At 45.8% G+C, this 16956-nt stretch overlaps 1 long non-coding RNA gene across 1 annotated transcript in view; it reads left to right on the top strand.

The window, feature by feature from the left end:
• The window catches only part of LOC115165552 (uncharacterized), a 78759-nt gene extending 64796 nt beyond the window's left edge, over window positions 1–13963 (top strand). Inside the window, exons 2-3 of the long non-coding RNA XR_003870202.1 lie at window positions 13259–13355; window positions 13882–13963. This is a non-coding gene — a long non-coding RNA (uncharacterized LOC115165552). The remainder of the gene's footprint in view (window positions 1–13258; window positions 13356–13881) is intronic.
• The last annotated feature ends 2993 nt before the right edge of the window (window positions 13964–16956 follow it).

Raw genomic sequence — 16956 nt, 5'->3', positions numbered from 1 at the left:
TTGCATGTCCTGCTGTGTTAGGTGTGTGTGTGTGTGTGTGTGTGTTTGTGTGTGTGTGTGTGTAGGAAGGCCGTAATGTGTTGACAGCCGTCTGCACCTGTGAGTTGCGTTACGCAGCGAATGGCCAGGGTGTTTCGGTAGACTCTCTCAGTCTTCCATCCCCACCTCTTCCACATTTATCACTTTTTAGAGGGGTGAAATCTTTCTCTCTATGTTCATGCACATCCACCACTGGCTCCACAACTCAGTGGGCCTGACAGCTTGCCAGTGTGTGCATGGGTTTTTATGTGTGTGTGTGCGTGCTTGTGTGTGTTTCTCCACGTGTTTATGTGTGTGTGTGTGGACGTGTTTAACTATTCTTGTGCGGACCAGAAAAGTTTCCCACACAATGAGCTTTCTGTTCCACACTGAAAATGTATCACTGTTTCCTCCTCCTCCCTGGACGTGACGGGACAGGTGTGAACGGTTGGTGGCTCTCCTCGGATAGGTGATAATATAAACATAGAGGAATGTGATACACTTTGCAGGCTAGAGGCATCCCCATTCAAAATAAATGAAACATTATCCTCTGTAACAATTGAAGCCCCTCTAAAGTTGCTCTTTTAACCAATTGCCAACATCTGTCAAGTATTGAGCTGCTAATGGTCCAGTTTGCTTCAGTGGTGATTTATCATTTATGCACAGTTTATTATCAGAGTTCACTTTAAATGTTTCATTTCCTGCAGTAAGTTGAGCTGCATTAACCATGCGCTGGACACACATACACACACACACACTCCTGCACATACATACATATTTGCACACATGTACACACACACGCTCGCATGTCACGTACACACTTACATTACATTTACATTTTAGTCATTTAAAAGACGCTCTTATCCAGAGCGACTTACACTTAAGCGGGGACACACACGCAAACACACACACACAGGGCGGGTCTCATTTGATGAATATCCCCAGCCCAGGAGCTCATCTGTTCAGACTGACAGAAGGAAAGGCCATGGGATTAGCCACTTATTAAACCGACAGAGAAGCCCCTTCTCTCCTCCTTCATCACAGGGGTTGCTGTGGAGACCGCAGGAAATTGTTGCCAGTTTACCATCCATGAAACCAATAAGCCAACAATTGGCAGCACAGCATTCACACAAACATGAAAAAGAAGAAGAATTTGAATTCTAAAGACAGGAAGAAGGTTAGGTGACATTTAGAAGTGAAGCTAGTGGGGGGAGGCGTTGTTGCCTTTGATCATAATATTAGGACTTAGAACGCTAGAATGGACATGAACCTTCTTATAACGGAATAAATGTCAGTCATTTTGTTCAGCCATGGTTTGCCAGTGCAGTGATAAGATAGTGTAAAATAATGCATTTGAACAATTCATCTGAAATGTATGTTTGTTAGCTAGCTAGCCTGAAAGTTTTAGAATAATGAATCTTTTATTTTTTATTTTTTTTGGACTGCCAATATGCTGTGTGATTCCATTCCATTCAAACAATGCAGTCTATCCACAGCCATACACTGGCTGAAATCAGTTGATGACAGAACTTAGACAAGCTGTGAATGCAACAAGTATTGATATTGTATCCTATAATAGCACTCACAGCTTCACATTTATGGTCTGTTTACATATATTTTTGAGGCTATTTATACTGGCATTTGGTATAAAACCTGTATTTTATTTAATTTTATTTTACCAGGTAAGTTGACCTGAGAACACATCCTCATTTACAGCAACAACCTGGGGAGTAGTTACAGGGAAGAGGAGGGGAGATGAATGAGCCAATTGGAGGCTGGGGATGATTAGGTGGCCATGATGGTATGAGGGCCAGTATTTCTAATACTGTATTTATAATTCATTAATTATATGACAACCTTTTCATGCATAGGTAAAATCAGGATTATACCTCTACTCCCATTAATTTCAATTAGACTGGTTTATATTTCTCCCTGACCAATATGGCTGCCATTTTGACCCCATTCTGTAACTTCAAGGGTTCATGACATAGCCCCTCTAGTAATTAAATAGGATCTTTATGATGCTTTCAGATCTGATTAATCTTTCTGTTCCTAATTGTAGAATCAGAGCTGGGACTAAATTAGCATATTGCTCAATGCATATGTCATATTACACTGGAGAGTCATTATTTAGAATGTAAAATCGTACTAACTTACAAAGCCCAAAGGAGAATAATATTTGATGATATGAACGCCTCATTTCTGCATGAGAACATAAACCAGCTGAGACTCACGTCAAGTATCAGCATATCCCAAATATGTGAATGTCCAATCTTTGTTAGGAAGAAGTCTCTAGTTTGGGCTTATAGCTCATTTTAAATTAACATTCACACTAAATTATTATTTTTCAGTTTGAGAGAATTTGAGAACACTAATCCATACTAAAAGAAAACAGCAAAATTACCTTTAAAAAATGAATTAAACAACAATCCATGGACACTGTGAGGGGACACAAACACATACACACACACACACACACACACACACACACACACACACACACACACACACAGAGACACTCTAACATACACATTCTATTTTAGTTATTTGTGTTGTTTGTTGTTGTATTGTTTGTATATCATTGTATTGTAAATGTGTTTGACTGTCCTTGTCTGTCAGTGTATCAGTGTTTTGTTACTTGTCATGTTTTGTGTTTTTTGTGGAACCCAGGAAGTGTAGCTGCTGCTTCTACAAAAGCTAATGGGGATCCAAATAAACAAATAAAATTGACTAATTTCTGTTTTACATTTTCCTTGGGATTTTCAATTATTTACAACCCTAAATTCATTTGTGATAGAGAAGAGCACTGGGGACATTATAGCACTGGGGACATTATAGCACTGGGGACATTATAGCACTGGGGACATTATAGCACTGGGGACATTATAGCACTGGGGACAGAATGAAGTTTTCCCGTTTCACAAGTCTGCACTTTGAGACAGGAATAGAGTCTCTCCCAATGACATCATTATAACTTGTATAATTGCGACCTAGAATTTTTCCTGGATAAACCTTTTACATTTGGATTGTGAGTGTAATGTTCCAGCACAGTAAATGCCTGCTTCCTCCCAGGAAAGTGGAGCGTATGGCACATCAAAGCCAGGTGGAGAGTGGGTTTCACAGGGGTGAATCGAGTCGGGACAGCGTTCACATCCCCAGATAAAAGAGACAGACGTCACAGACAAACAACAAACCCTCTTCACTCCCACATCCAAGGTTTCATGTTACACTGTAGCCTGGCTTCAAAAGGCTTCCTCGTTTAATAATCTTTTGTGTCTAGGTGTGAGAGCGTGTGCGTGCACCCATGTTCATGCGTGTGTCTATGTGAGTGTGCGTGTGTGTTAATGCGAGTGTGAGCGTGTAGTGTGCCTGCATGTATTGTTTGTGCATATTTTGAGCCATTCGTTCTTTGTCACCTCTGTGAACTGCAGTGGCGGTGGCTGAGTGCAGAGGAGGACAGGCAGACAGTGCTCCCTCACACAGGAGGCAAGATAAGCAGGGAGGTTAGTGTATCCAGGTTTATATCACTCTGTCTGCCTGTCTACCAGCCCGATGCTCCAGTCAGGGAGAGGAGAGAGGTGCTTGTTCTGATGTTTGACTCTCCTGAGATGCAAGGGCAGTGCAGGGCAGACAAGGCAGTGCAGGGCAGACATGACAGTGCAGGACAGACAGGGAAGTGCAGGACAGGCAGGGTAGTGCAGGGCAGACAGGGCAGTGCAGGGCAGACAGGGAAGTGCAGGGCAGACAGGGTAGTGCAGGGCAGACAGGGTAGTGCAGGGCAGACAGGATAGTGCAGGGCAGACAGGGTTGTGCAGGTCAGACAGGGTAGTGCAGGGCAGACAGGGTACTGCAGGGCAGACAGGGTATTGCAGGGCAGACAGGGTAGTGCAGGGCAGACAGGGTAGTGCAGGGCAGACAGGGTAGTGCAGGACTGACAGGGCAGTGCAGGGCAGAAGCCTTTGATTACTCTACAGAGAGAGAGAGAAGAGAAGCAGTGAGCCTGGTATCATTTGACGTTTGATGTTCCGTTCACTTTTTTTGTGAGGATCAGGAGAAGAGGGGAGAGGATAGGGGAGGAGACCCTTACAAAAACAAAAAAACACGGCAAATTTGCAGTTTCACATGTGAAATAAAACCATATTTTCACATGTATTACATTTTAACACCACCATTTCACGTGAGAAGAAAACCTGTTTTCACCTCACATGTTAATTGCAGTTGGACATGTGAAATTTGCAGTTTCACATGTACAAAACTTTTACATGTGGAAATCGTATATGCAATTTCACGTGTGAAAAACTTTCTCATATGAAAATCTCAAGTTCACATGTGGAATTGCAAGTTCTCACGTGAAGAGGGCATGACAAAACCTTTTCCCCCTCAGGAGACTGAAAAGACTTGGCATGGGTCCTCAGATCCTCAAAAGGTTCTACAGCTGTAGCATTGAGAGCATCCTGACTGGTTGCATCACTGCCTGGTATGGCAACTGCTCGGCCTCCGATCGCAAGGCACTACAGAGGGTAGTGCGTACGGCCCAGTACATTACTGGGGCCAAGCTTCCTGCCATCCAGGACCTCTACACTAGGCGGAGTCAGAGGAAGGCCCTAAAAATTGTCAAAGACTCCAGCCACCCTAGTCATAGACTGTTCTCTCTGCTACCGCACGGCAAGCGGTACCAGAGCGCCAAGTCTAGGTCCAAGAGGCTTCTAAGCAGCTTCTACCCCAAGCCATAAGACTCCTGAACATCTAATCAAATGGCTACCCAGACTATTTGCATTGCCCCCCACCCTCTTTTACACTGCTGCTACTCTCTGTTGTTATCATCTATGCATAGTCACTTTAATAACCTACATGTACATATAATCTACCTACATGTACATATTACCTCAACTAACCGGTGCCCCCCACATTGACTCTGTACCGGTATCCCCTGTATATAGTCTCGCTATTGTTATTTTTCCTGCTGCTCTTTAATTACTTGTTTCTTTTATTTCTTATTCTTACTCATATTCTTTTTTAGCTGCATTGTTGGTTAGGGGCTCGTAAGTAATCGTTTTAACAGCCCTAGTTGATATTAAAGTGTCACGCCCTGACCGGGTGAACTCAGGTGTTTTGGGTCAGGGTGGTTTATGTTGGGTGGTTTTCCTGTGTTTGTTTTCTGTTTTGCGTTGGAGCCTTGTGTTGGCTCTATTGGGGAGTATTTCTATGTTGGTTTCTGTCTTCCCAATCAGAGACAGCTGTCGCTAGTTGTCTCTGATTGGGATCTCATTTAAGTTCATTTTCCCCCACGCTGTTCGTGGGGAATTGTATTTGCATTGCTATTCGTAGCCTGTGAAGCTGTTCGTTCGTGGTATCGTTTATTGTTTTGCTGGTTCACCGTTCTAATAAAAATGATGATGAACCAAACCTCCGCTGCGCCTTGGTCCCTCTATAACGACGAGCGTTACAGAATTCCCCACCGAACCAGGACCAAGCAGCGGGAGGAAAAGGAGCGCGAGAGATGGGCTCGCGAGGGAAAGGAGTTCTGGACCTGGGAGGAGATCATGTCGGGGAAAGGACCCTGGCGGACGGACTCCCAGGTCGAGGAGGAAAAGCCAGCCGGTAGACGGAGTCGCAGGCGGCGGTCGAGGAGGCCCGGAAAACAGCCCCAAGAAAATTTTGGGGGGGGGCTAATGGGGTGGTCCGGTAGGGCAGAGGAAGAGCCCAGACCACTGCTCTCGTGGGGGATGACGGCGGAGGAAGAGACGAGGATGAGGCAGTTGATTGAGGACCTGCAGAGGGAAGATCTGGAGGAGGAGCCCTGGTATGCGGAGTTGCGCGCTGTGTCGCCAGTGCGCCCGCACAGCCCAGTGCATCCGGTGGACAGACCCAGCACATGCCGTGCTAAGATGGGAATCCAGCCGGGACGAGTGGCTAAACCAGCTCCACGCTACAGGTCACCTATACGTGTTCACAGTCCTGTCTGGCCCGTCCCTGCTCCCCGCACCAAGCCCACGGTGCGTGTCCACAGTCCTGTCCGGCCCGTCCCTGCTCCCCGCTCCAGGCCACGGGAAGCGGAGTTGCGCGGTGTGTCGCCAGTGCGCCCGCACAGCCCGGTACGTCCGGTGGACATGCCCAGCACATGCCGTGCTAGGATGGGCATCCAGCCAGGACGAGTGGCTAAACCGGCTCCACGCTTCAGGGCACCAGTACGTGTTCACAGTCCTGTCTGGCCCGTCCCTGCTCCCCGCACCAGGTTAGTGGTGCGTGTCCCCAGTCCTGTCCGGCCCGTTCCTGCTCCCCGCACCAAGTCAGAGGTGCGTGTTCCCAGTCCTGTCCGGCCCGTTCCTGCTCCCCGCACCAGGTTAGTGGTGCGTGTCCCCAGTCCTGTCCGGCCCGTTCCTGCTCCCCGCACCAGGTTAGTGGTGCGTGTCCCCAGTCTTGTCCGGCCCGTCCCTGCTCCCCGCACCAAGTCAGTGGTGCGTGTCCCCAGTCCTGTCCGGCCCGTCCCTGCTCCCCGCACCAGGTTAGTGGTGCGTGTCCCCAGTCCTGTCCGGCCCGTCCCTGCTCCCCGCACCAGGTTAGTGGTGCGTGTCCCCAGTCCTGTCCGGCCCGTCCCTGCTCCCCGCACCAGGTTAGTGGTGCGTGTCCCCAGTCCTGTCCGGCCCGTCCCTGCTCCCCGCACCAGGTTAGTGGTGCATGTCCCCAGTCCTGTCCGGCCCGTTCCTGCTCCCCGCACCAAGTCAGAGGTGCGTGTTCCCAGTCCTGTCCGGCCCGTTCCTGCTCCCCGCACCAGGTTAGTGGTGCGTGTCCCCAGTCCTGTCCGGCCCGTCCCTGCTCCCCGCACCAAGTCAGTGGTGCGTGTCCCCAGTCCTGTCCGGCCCGTCCCTGCTGCCCGCACCAAACCAGTGGTGCGTGTTCCCAGTCCGGCACGGCCCGGGTCCGGTCCACCGGTGCCCAATCCTGTTCCGGGCGACGGCTCCGCTCCAGAGCCTGGGCATGCCGCTCCACAGTGGTCCAGTCCGGGCCAGAGGGGTAGGGCTAAGGTGGAGGCGGGGGGGAGAACACGCCCGGGGCCAGAGCCTCCACCGAGGGTGAGGCGCCCACCCGGATTCCCCCCCCTAATAGACTTAAGTTTGGTGCGCCGGGAGTACGCACCGTTGAGGGGGGGGTACTGTCACGCCCTGACCGGGTGAACTCAGGTGTTTTGGGTCAGGGTGGTTTATGTTGGGTGGTTTTCCTGTGTTTGTTTTCTGTTTTGCGTTGGAGCCTTGTGTTGGCTCTATTGGGGAGTATTTCTATGTTGGTTTCTGTCTTCCCAATCAGAGACAGCTGTCGCTAGTTGTCTCTGATTGGGATCTCATTTAAGTTCATTTTCCCCCACGCTGTTCGTGGGGAATTGTATTTGCATTGCTATTCGTAGCCTGTGAAGCTGTTCGTTCGTGGTATCGTTTATTGTTTTGCTGGTTCACCGTTCTAATAAAAATGATGATGAACCAAACCTCCGCTGCGCCTTGGTCCCTCTATAACGACGAGCGTTACATAAAGTGAGAAAATCCACATGTGAAAGTGTAGAGAACATGAGTCGGTCATGGTTGCTTATGGTTGCTTATGGTCAGGTGATGAGGTAGCCCCGAGTGTTGACCCTCTTGGTTCGAATGGTGAAAATGTTGGCTTCTCCCATGGGAGGCCTGGGTTCTAACCCCGCCAGTTACAAAAGCACACATGTGAAGCTTATAAAATCACACGTGAAATGTTGAGAAACCACATGTCTGATTGGTTTCACACGTGTTCCGAAATCCATGTGACATTTTTCACATGTGATTTGTTCACGTGTGTTCACACATTTATTTTTCGCGTGATTTATTTTAATTTTTTTTGTAAGGGGAAGAGAAGAGAGCAGAGGAGAAACAGGATCCAAAACAAAGCTGCTCTTCTTCTGTCTTAAACTTGAGTAAAGCCAACCCTCGCTGGTGAAATAGTTCAATCTGGAAACATATTCAATTTAAAAGTGTGTGGCAGTTTACTGAATAAATGATAATGTTAACATAAAAGTCTATACAAAGAAATCACAGGAATCACAATCAAAACATCTTCTTCCTGTTCATCATTGTCTCCCAATACCTATTTTATACAAAATGTTTGTAGGCGGCAGGGGTGTTCAATTTGACAATTATAATTTCACAATTATTGTTGTTAATTTTGTTATATTACCTGGAATATGCTGTATCTGGAAATGCATTAAATTGATGTACTTGAGTATTCACTGTGGCTTTGCTCATATGAGCGTAGATGTTCCATCTCAGCCTCTTTGTTTCAGTACATTTTAGAAACTAGCAGGACTGAGAGGGTAGTGTTTATAACGAATATAGAAACACCATCTGTCCATTCCATGATATTAATTTGCTACGTTTTCTTTAAAATGATCTCATCTGTGGTTTATGTGAGCTGAAATCAACACGCTTTGGATAAAAGTTCCTGCTAAAATGCATACATTATTAAATGGCATATATTATTAAATGGCATGCTGCATATTGAAGATGGGGGAATGGAAGAAATAGTCAGAGATCATCCTTAGAAATCTTCAAACAGCAAAGCTGTTGTTTTTCTTGTGTTGTATTTCTCATCAACAACTAGTAAGAACACTGTTTCCAGGTTGTTCTTGTGAAGAAAAAAAAGTATTTTCAATACTTGGTTAAATAATGGTAGCAAAATAGTATTCTCCTTGGCTTTTATGGTGCCGTTTGTCTGAAACTAGGCTCACAGTGCAGACGTCCATGTTGATGTCTGTGTGTACTGAGCTCACAGTCCTGACTTCCTGTGTCTACAGGAACACTCAGGGTGACTCTACCAAACGGTGGACAAGCTGTAAGGGCTGTCGTCGGAAGAAGACCAAGGTGCAGCGGAGTTAGTGTTCATCTTGACATTTAATTCAAACAAAGAGAACACTATACAAAAAAAACAGGAAAACCGACAGCCAAACAGTACTGACAGGAAACACACTGAACAGAAACAATTACCCACAAAACCCAAAGGAAAAACATGCTCCTTATGTGTGACTCCCAATCAGCAACAACGAGCTTCAGCTGTGCCTGATTGGGAGCCACACACACACACACACACACACACGGCCCAAAACAAAGAAATACAAAAACATAGAAAAAGGAACATAGAACGCCCACCCAATGTAACACCCTGGCCTAACCAAAATAAAGAACAAAAACCCCTCTCTATGGCCAGGGCGTTTCACAAGCGCTATAATAATCAATCAAATCAAGCTTTATTTCTACAGCACATTTATGACATGGAATGCAACACAATGTGCTTCACAGGAAAAATACAAATAAAAAACAATAAAAATAAAATCTGAAATATTTACTCATATTTACTACATTCAACCCCCTCAGATTATCTGGCAGGCTATTGCAGAGGCTGGGGGCAAAATAACTAAATGCTGCCTCTCCATGCTTCCAGGTCCTAGGCTTTGGGAGAGTTAAAAGGCCAGTGCCGTTAAACGGCCACACGTTGGAAATGTTCCTCAGGTGGTAAAAAGCTATTTTGGTCACATTCCAGATGTGTGATTTGAAATTTAGTTCAAAATCCTCTGGTTACACAGAAACGTAAAGTTGTGTATCTTGTGCGTAGCAGTGAATATCAATTCTGTGCTTTTTGATAACGCTGACAAGAGGTAATATATATAAACTGAACACTACCTGAACCAACATCAAGAGGTAATATATATAAACTGAACACTACCTGAACCAACATCGAGAGGTAATATATATAAACTGAACACTACCTGAACCAACATCGAGAGGTAATATATATAAACTGAACACTACCTGAACCAACATCGAACCCTGTGGCATGTATTTTCTCTTGAGCTATGTTCACCAAGGGTGACAAAAACTCTCAACCGGTTAAATGTAAATGTAAAATTTAGAACTGGACCGGAGAGGCCAACCCACCTCTCCAGTCTGTCCATAAGAACATCATGGTCAAAAGTGTTGTACAGAGGACTTAAATCTAAGAGGACAAGGACAGAGAGCTGTTTGGCATCTGTGTTGGCTCTAAGATCATTTATCACTTTAACCAAGGTTGTCTCTGTGCTGGGCATGAAAAAACAGATTGGAATTTTTTCAAAAATACAGTTGGCACTTAAAAAATGATTTAGCTGTTTGAAATGAATTTCTCCATAATTTTTCTTAAGAATGGAAGGTTGGAGATTGGCTGAAAATTGCTAAGAGCTGAAGAATCTATATTCCTTTTGTTCAGAAGTGTAAGGACCGACGCTGGGGATGAGAAGCAGGTATGGGGAGTTGAACAATTAATGAGGAACAGACAGGTAACATGACAGGACCAGCGTCAGCACACGGGTAAACAAGGACCTATGACAATCAATGCAGAAGCAGGGAACAGAGCGGGGAACCAGACAGATATAGGGAAGGTAATGACAGAGGTAATTGAGTCCAGGTGAGTCCAATAATTGCTGATGCGCATGAAGGGGAGAAGGCAGGTGTGCGTAATGATGATGGCAGGAGTGCGCAATGCTGGGGAGCCTGGCACCCTCGAGCACCACGGGGGAAGAGCGGGAGCAGGCATGACAAGAAGGGGGTTCACCATAGCAGTGTGCTGTGATGCATCCATTCTCCAGAACCACGCAGCAGGCCACTCCTCCCCAGCTCTTCTCTACCATCCACGGAGGGTAAAACACTCCTGAGCTCAGCAGAGAGAATTTATGTTTGTTGATGGCTACGCAGCACACCGAGATGGACAGCTGGACAACGTTTAAAAATGGCCACCAATCCATGAGTGACACAGGTAAACAATACCCCCATGACTCTCCTGTGGCTCATATGTCTTTCTGTTTGTGTTCCTCACCTCAAACATTTTATTTCCCCTATCATTTCCACCGTAAGGCTTGCAAAATTTTCTAGGAAAAGTACATAACATTTTCGATAGGTCGGGATATAATGGCATACATTAGGCCTAGTCTGAAATGATGTTTTTAGAAAATTGTGAAAAAGTGTTTACTACAGAGGAATGTAATGGCACCTATTTGAAAAGTCTCGCTCTCGCTCTCGCTCTCGCTCTCGCTCTCTCTCTCGCTCTCGCTCTCTCTCTCTCTCGTTCTCAGTGTGGTGTATTAGAGCTTTGTAAATTGTTTTAATGAGTGTAATTTGAGCAGATACATAATAAGCCAATGAAGCATGACTCATTTTACAGTGTGCAGAAATTAAGAAAAAGAAAGTCCTTGAGAAAGCAAATCCAAACTTAACAAAACCGACATAAGCATCTTTGGGAACCCTAATGTACCCCTTTGATAAACAAAATTATAGATCATACTTACGACTCATTTTACATTTCTGTAACCTCAAACTAATTGACTGTTTATCTTCATGGTTAAGATGCACATAGTTTAGGGGAGTGTTTTCAATTTATATTTCATCAGATGGTTATAGAACAAAATATCCAACTACTGTAGTCCTTGGTGATAAATGTAAACATACATATTATGTTCATATGACTGTCAATCACTGTGTGTGTGTGTGTGTGTGCGCGTGTGGGTGAGTGTGTAGAATTTGTAGTGACAGGAAAACCTGCAGTACAGTTCTCATGCTCCCCAGACTTGGTGCTATGACTGTGACAGGCAGGGGAGAGGAGGTATAGACTCGTTGTGCTATGACTGTGACAGGCAGGGGAGAGGGGGTATAGACTCGTTGTGCTATGACTGTGACAGGCAGGGGAGAGGGGGTATAGACTCGTTGTGCTATGACTGTGACAGGCAGGGGAGAGGGGGTATAGACTTGTGGTGCTATGACTGTGACAGGCAGGGGAGAGGGGGTATAGACTCGTTGTGCTATGACTGTGGCAGGCAGGGGAGAGGGGGTATAGACTCGTTGTGCTATGACTGTGGCAGGCAGGGGAGAGGGGTATAGACTCGTTGTGCTATGACTGTGACAGGCAGGGGAGAGGGGGTATAGACTTGTTGTGCTATGACTGTGACAGGCAGGGGAGAGGGGGTATAGACTCGTTGTGCTATGACTGTGACAGGCAGGGGAGAGGGGGTATAGACTCGTTGTGCTATGACTGTGACAGGCAGGGGAGAGGGGGTATAGACTCGTTGTGCTATGACTGTGACAGGCAGGGGAGAGGGGGTATAGACTTGTGGTGCTATGACTGTGACAGGCAGGGGAGAGGGGGTATAGACTCGTTGTGCTATGACTGTGGCAGGCAGGGGAGAGGAGGTATAGACTCGTTGTGCTATGACTGTGGCAGGCAGGGGAGAGGGGGTATAGACTCGTTGTGCTATGACTGTGGCAGGCAGGGGAGAGGGGTATAGACTCGTTGTGCTATGACTGTGGCAGGCAGGGGAGAGGGGGTATAGACCTAAAATACAACTGATATGTTTGTTTCCATCCTGGACAAATACCAAGCCAACATCCAGACAAAGTACAATATAATTTAAAAACATGCTGTTTCCCATGTAAACACAAATTACTTGTTATAAGTCATAAATCCTAATACATTGACATTGTTAATTTGCACAGTATTTCCTCCACAGATATCCATATGTAATACATCAACCTTTGGTATGTAAAACGGCCTGCCTGTCAAAGTAGATCCAGAGATAATCACAGTAGTGATGTCTTCACAGAGCTGCCTCAGGAGTTTACACAGACAGACATGAAACATGTTCAAGAGGTGAACTCGCCTCAGGCTGAGACAGATTGAACTCTCACTGCTATTAAAATCGTCAGCTTTTCCCCGACGGCGAAACAACAAAGCACCTCACAAGTCATCAGGTATGGAACATGATACAACAGCCAATACAGTTTTCACACATGGACCTGATAAACAAAATCATAAATGTAAACTGAACTCACTCCTGTGACAAAAGGAGCGCAAGGCAATCATGGTGCCAGTCAAACCCTCTCCCTGCCTCAAACCGGGCTTGAACCAGAGACCCTCTCAATACATTGTCAACAGTCACCTTCGAAGCATCGTTACCTATCACTCCACAAAAGCCACGGCCCTTGCTGAGCAAGGGAAACAACTACTTCAAGGTGTCAGAGCGAGTGACGTCAGCAATTGAAACGCTAATAGTGCGCAACGCTAACTAGTTAGCCATTTCCCAACGCTTACATAAAGAAATGAATGAATGGCGCATGCGTGGTATGTCTTTTTACATAGAATATTTAGGGGTTATATGTCTTTACACTGAGTACACAATGTCTCTTTACATTCATATCCTCTTTAGATTTCAATCCTTTAGGACAATGGCCAAATGACATCAGATGGGGATATGACAAGACATGCTCAGAACATCTCAATGGTTCTACACAACATGAAGGATGGTGAGTTTTTTGATACATTGATAATTGGTATCAATCCTCTAACACTGTATAAACAGGAACTTTATAGATTCATATCCTTCATATCCTCAGCTTTGAGAACAATAGCCAAATGACATCGAATTACTTCACATCATAGCCAACCCAGGCAACGTGACACCATTGATTGGCTTATTATATGGTAACATGGGGTTGTTGGCTGGTAACTGTTGATGAGACCAAAACAAATCCCTAATGTCGGAGTATGTGTGTATGCGGTAATGGCAGACCTGGGCTGAATAACTATTTGAAATCATTCCAGATAGTTTATCTGAGCTTGATTTAGCTTGCCTGCTGCAATGGAACCAATAGAAACGTAACCAAAAACCCATCTGGCAGTATCAGGCAGGGAAAAGCAAACAACAAAAGTATTAGAACAATTTCAAATAGTATTTGAACCAAGGTCTGGTAGTATGCAGCCATGGACCCCCAGCTGCCCATGCAGTCATCCCTTGCCCAGCCTTTCTATGCCTTTCCTCTGTCGCAGCAGCTGAGAATACATTTTGGGAGTAATGCATTCAACAGCTGGTGCTGCCGAGCCCAGGGCTGGTGGAGGTTGACGAGGAGAAGGAGAGAACAGGGGGAACTGTCTGTGGAAACACAGTACATGGAACATGTCTGTAGGCAAGAGGCCAAATGTCTGAGAGGTAGGAACACGGTCTCTCTCACCCTCTCTCTTTCTCACCCTCTTTTTCTTTCTTTCTTTATCTCTCTCACTCTCACTCTCACTCTCTCACTCTTTCTCTCTACATAAATGAATACACGCCTCCCATCATTCACCCTGCACAGTATATGCTCTGGCAGGCCCTGAGAATAGTTGTCTAATAGTCCATGTGCTGCATGTTTTGGAAGACTGAGAAAGACGTTGGCGGGCGTTCAAAGCATACAGGTGTTGTCACACTAAGACAATGCACCACTTGTGGTTATGATAAATTAACTGTTCTTAAAACAAGTTGTGTGAAAACCAGTGGATGGTGGATGCAATCGCTTTTTTTTCCATTTATGGTCTGGTGTGTTTACAGGATCTGCCAGAAATCTGTGTCAGGTAGTAGAAAAATATGCCTTTTACTAGTGTTTATGGACACATAACTAAGGCTATGGAAGGAAGCGAAAGAGAGATCCAGAGAGATAGTGTGAGACAGACAGACAAGAGACAGAGAGACAGCGTGAGACAGACAGGCTAGAGACAGAGAGACAGCGTTAGACAGACAGGCTAGAGACAGAGAGATACAGAGAGACAGCGTGAGACAGACAGACAAGAGACAGAGAGATACCGTGAGACAGACAGACTAGAGACAGAGAGATACAGTGTAGAAAAGGCCCATGGAGTTGGTGGAATAATCCTTTAATTCATTGCCACTTACTCAGCTGGGGCAGGGGCGCTTTAATTAGGTCAGGTGGAAATGTCCGACAGATCTCAACTCCATAAAAGGAGGAAATCGCCATCGCCTGATCGCGCTGCTTTCTCTTCCTTCACTCTGTCTAATCCAGAAGTTCTGTGCGTCCATGAATCCACGTAAGTCCACCGAATCTGTTACCTTTCATCTGAACTATCTGTTGCGATCGGGAGAGTGGGCCATCAGTTGTTGTTTAGAGTTATTACCGCGGAGCAGCGCGGCTTGGAGCGCACGCTTCAAACATATTGTGTAATGTGAATGGTCAATGATCACGGCCCTATGGATCATAATAGGCCTTGTCTTCGGACGGTAAGTTGGTGGTTGTAGATATCCCTCTAGTGGTGTGGGGGCTGTGCTTTGGCAAAGTGGGTGGGGTTATATCCTGCCTGTTTGGCCCTGTCCGGGGGTATCATCGGATGGGGCCACAGTGTCTTCTGATCCCTCCTGTCTCAGCCTCCAGTATTTATGCTGCAGTAGTTTATGTGTCGGGGGGCTAGGGTCAGTCTGTTACATCTGGAGTATTCTCTTGTCTTATCCGGTGTCCTGTGTGAATGTAAATATGCTCTCTCTAATTCTCTCTTTCTCTCTTTCGTTCTTTCTCTCGGAGGACCTGAGCCCTAGGACCATGCCTCAGGACTACCTGGCATGATGACTCCTTGCTGTCCCCAGTCCACCTGCCCATGCTGCTGCTCCAGTTTCAACTGTTCTGCCTGCGGCTACGGAACCCTGACCTGTTCACCGGACGTGCTTGTTGCACCCTCGACAATTACTATGATTATTATTATTTGACCATGCTGGTCATTTACGAACATTTTAACATCTTGACCATGTTCTGTTATAATATCCACCCGGCACAGCCAGAAGAGGACTGGCCACCCCTCATAGCCTGGTTCCTCTCTAGGTTTCTTCCTAGGTTTTTGGCCTTTCTCAGGAGTTTTTCCTAGGGAGTTTTTCCCAGCCACCGTGCTTCTTTCACATGCATTGCTTGCTGTTTGGGGTTTTAGGCTGGGTTTCTGTACAGCACTTTGAGATTTCAGCTGATGTACGAAGGGCTATATAAATAAATTTGATTTGAATTATGCAATCGATAAGGTTAATATGTAATGAAATTACATGCACACATGAAGACACTTGAAAGGGTGAAATAAGAAAGTCATTGTTTGCTGAACTGATCGACTCTGATATCCGACTAATGGCGATTATAGATTGAATAACCGATCATTGTTTGTATTATTCTTTCCTGATTTATGAGTAATAGTTACAAGCCTAAATTACTCACGGATGATTCCTATTGACTTCTTAATGAACTGGATTGTTGAATTTCCTAAATGATGTTAATAATGAATGATTGTTATGATTTGATCTTAGTGATTATGAATTTGATTGGATGCATGTTATTCTGTTTCCTTTGTTATGCAGCACAGACAGACTACCCAGTAAATATACCACTTTATGGTTAAAGGAATTCCTGCCTCAGTCTCATCCATTCCTCTGTCACCTGACCCGTGACTGCCTGTTCACCCTCACTGTCAGTCATCCTACCTGTCCAGCTACCCACACAGATTCCACTAATCTTTCATACAGAGAGACAGCGTGAGACAGACAGACTAGAGACAGACAGATACAGAGGAAGCATAAGACAGACTAGAGACAGAGAGAAACAGAGAGACAGCGTACGACAGACTAGAGACAGCGTGAGACAGACAGACTAGAGACAGACTAGAGACAGCGTGAGACAGACAGACTAGAGACAGACTAGAGACAGCGTGAGACAGACAGACTAGAGACAGACTAGAGACAGCGTGAGACAGACAGACTAGAGACAGACTAGAGACAGCGTGAGACAGACAGACTAGAGACAGAGAGAAACAGAGAGACAGCGTGAGACAGACAGACTAGAGACAGAGAGATACAGAGAGACAGCGTGTGACAGACAGACTAGAGACAGACAAATACAGAGAGGAAGCGTACGACAGACTAGAGACAGACAGATACAGAGAGACAGCGTTAGACAGACAGACTAGAGACAGAGAGACAGCGTGAGACAGACAGGCTAGAGACAGAGAGACAGCGTGAGACAGACAGGCTAGAGACAGAGAGAAACAGAGAGACAGCGTGAGACAGACTAGAGACAGACAGATACAGAGAGAAAGTGTGAGACAGACAGA

This window comes from Salmo trutta, chromosome 1 (genome assembly GCF_901001165.1).
Source record: "Salmo trutta chromosome 1, fSalTru1.1, whole genome shotgun sequence".
NCBI lineage: Eukaryota > Metazoa > Chordata > Actinopteri > Salmoniformes > Salmonidae > Salmo > Salmo trutta.
This window is presented reverse-complemented; position numbering and strand designations above follow the sequence as displayed.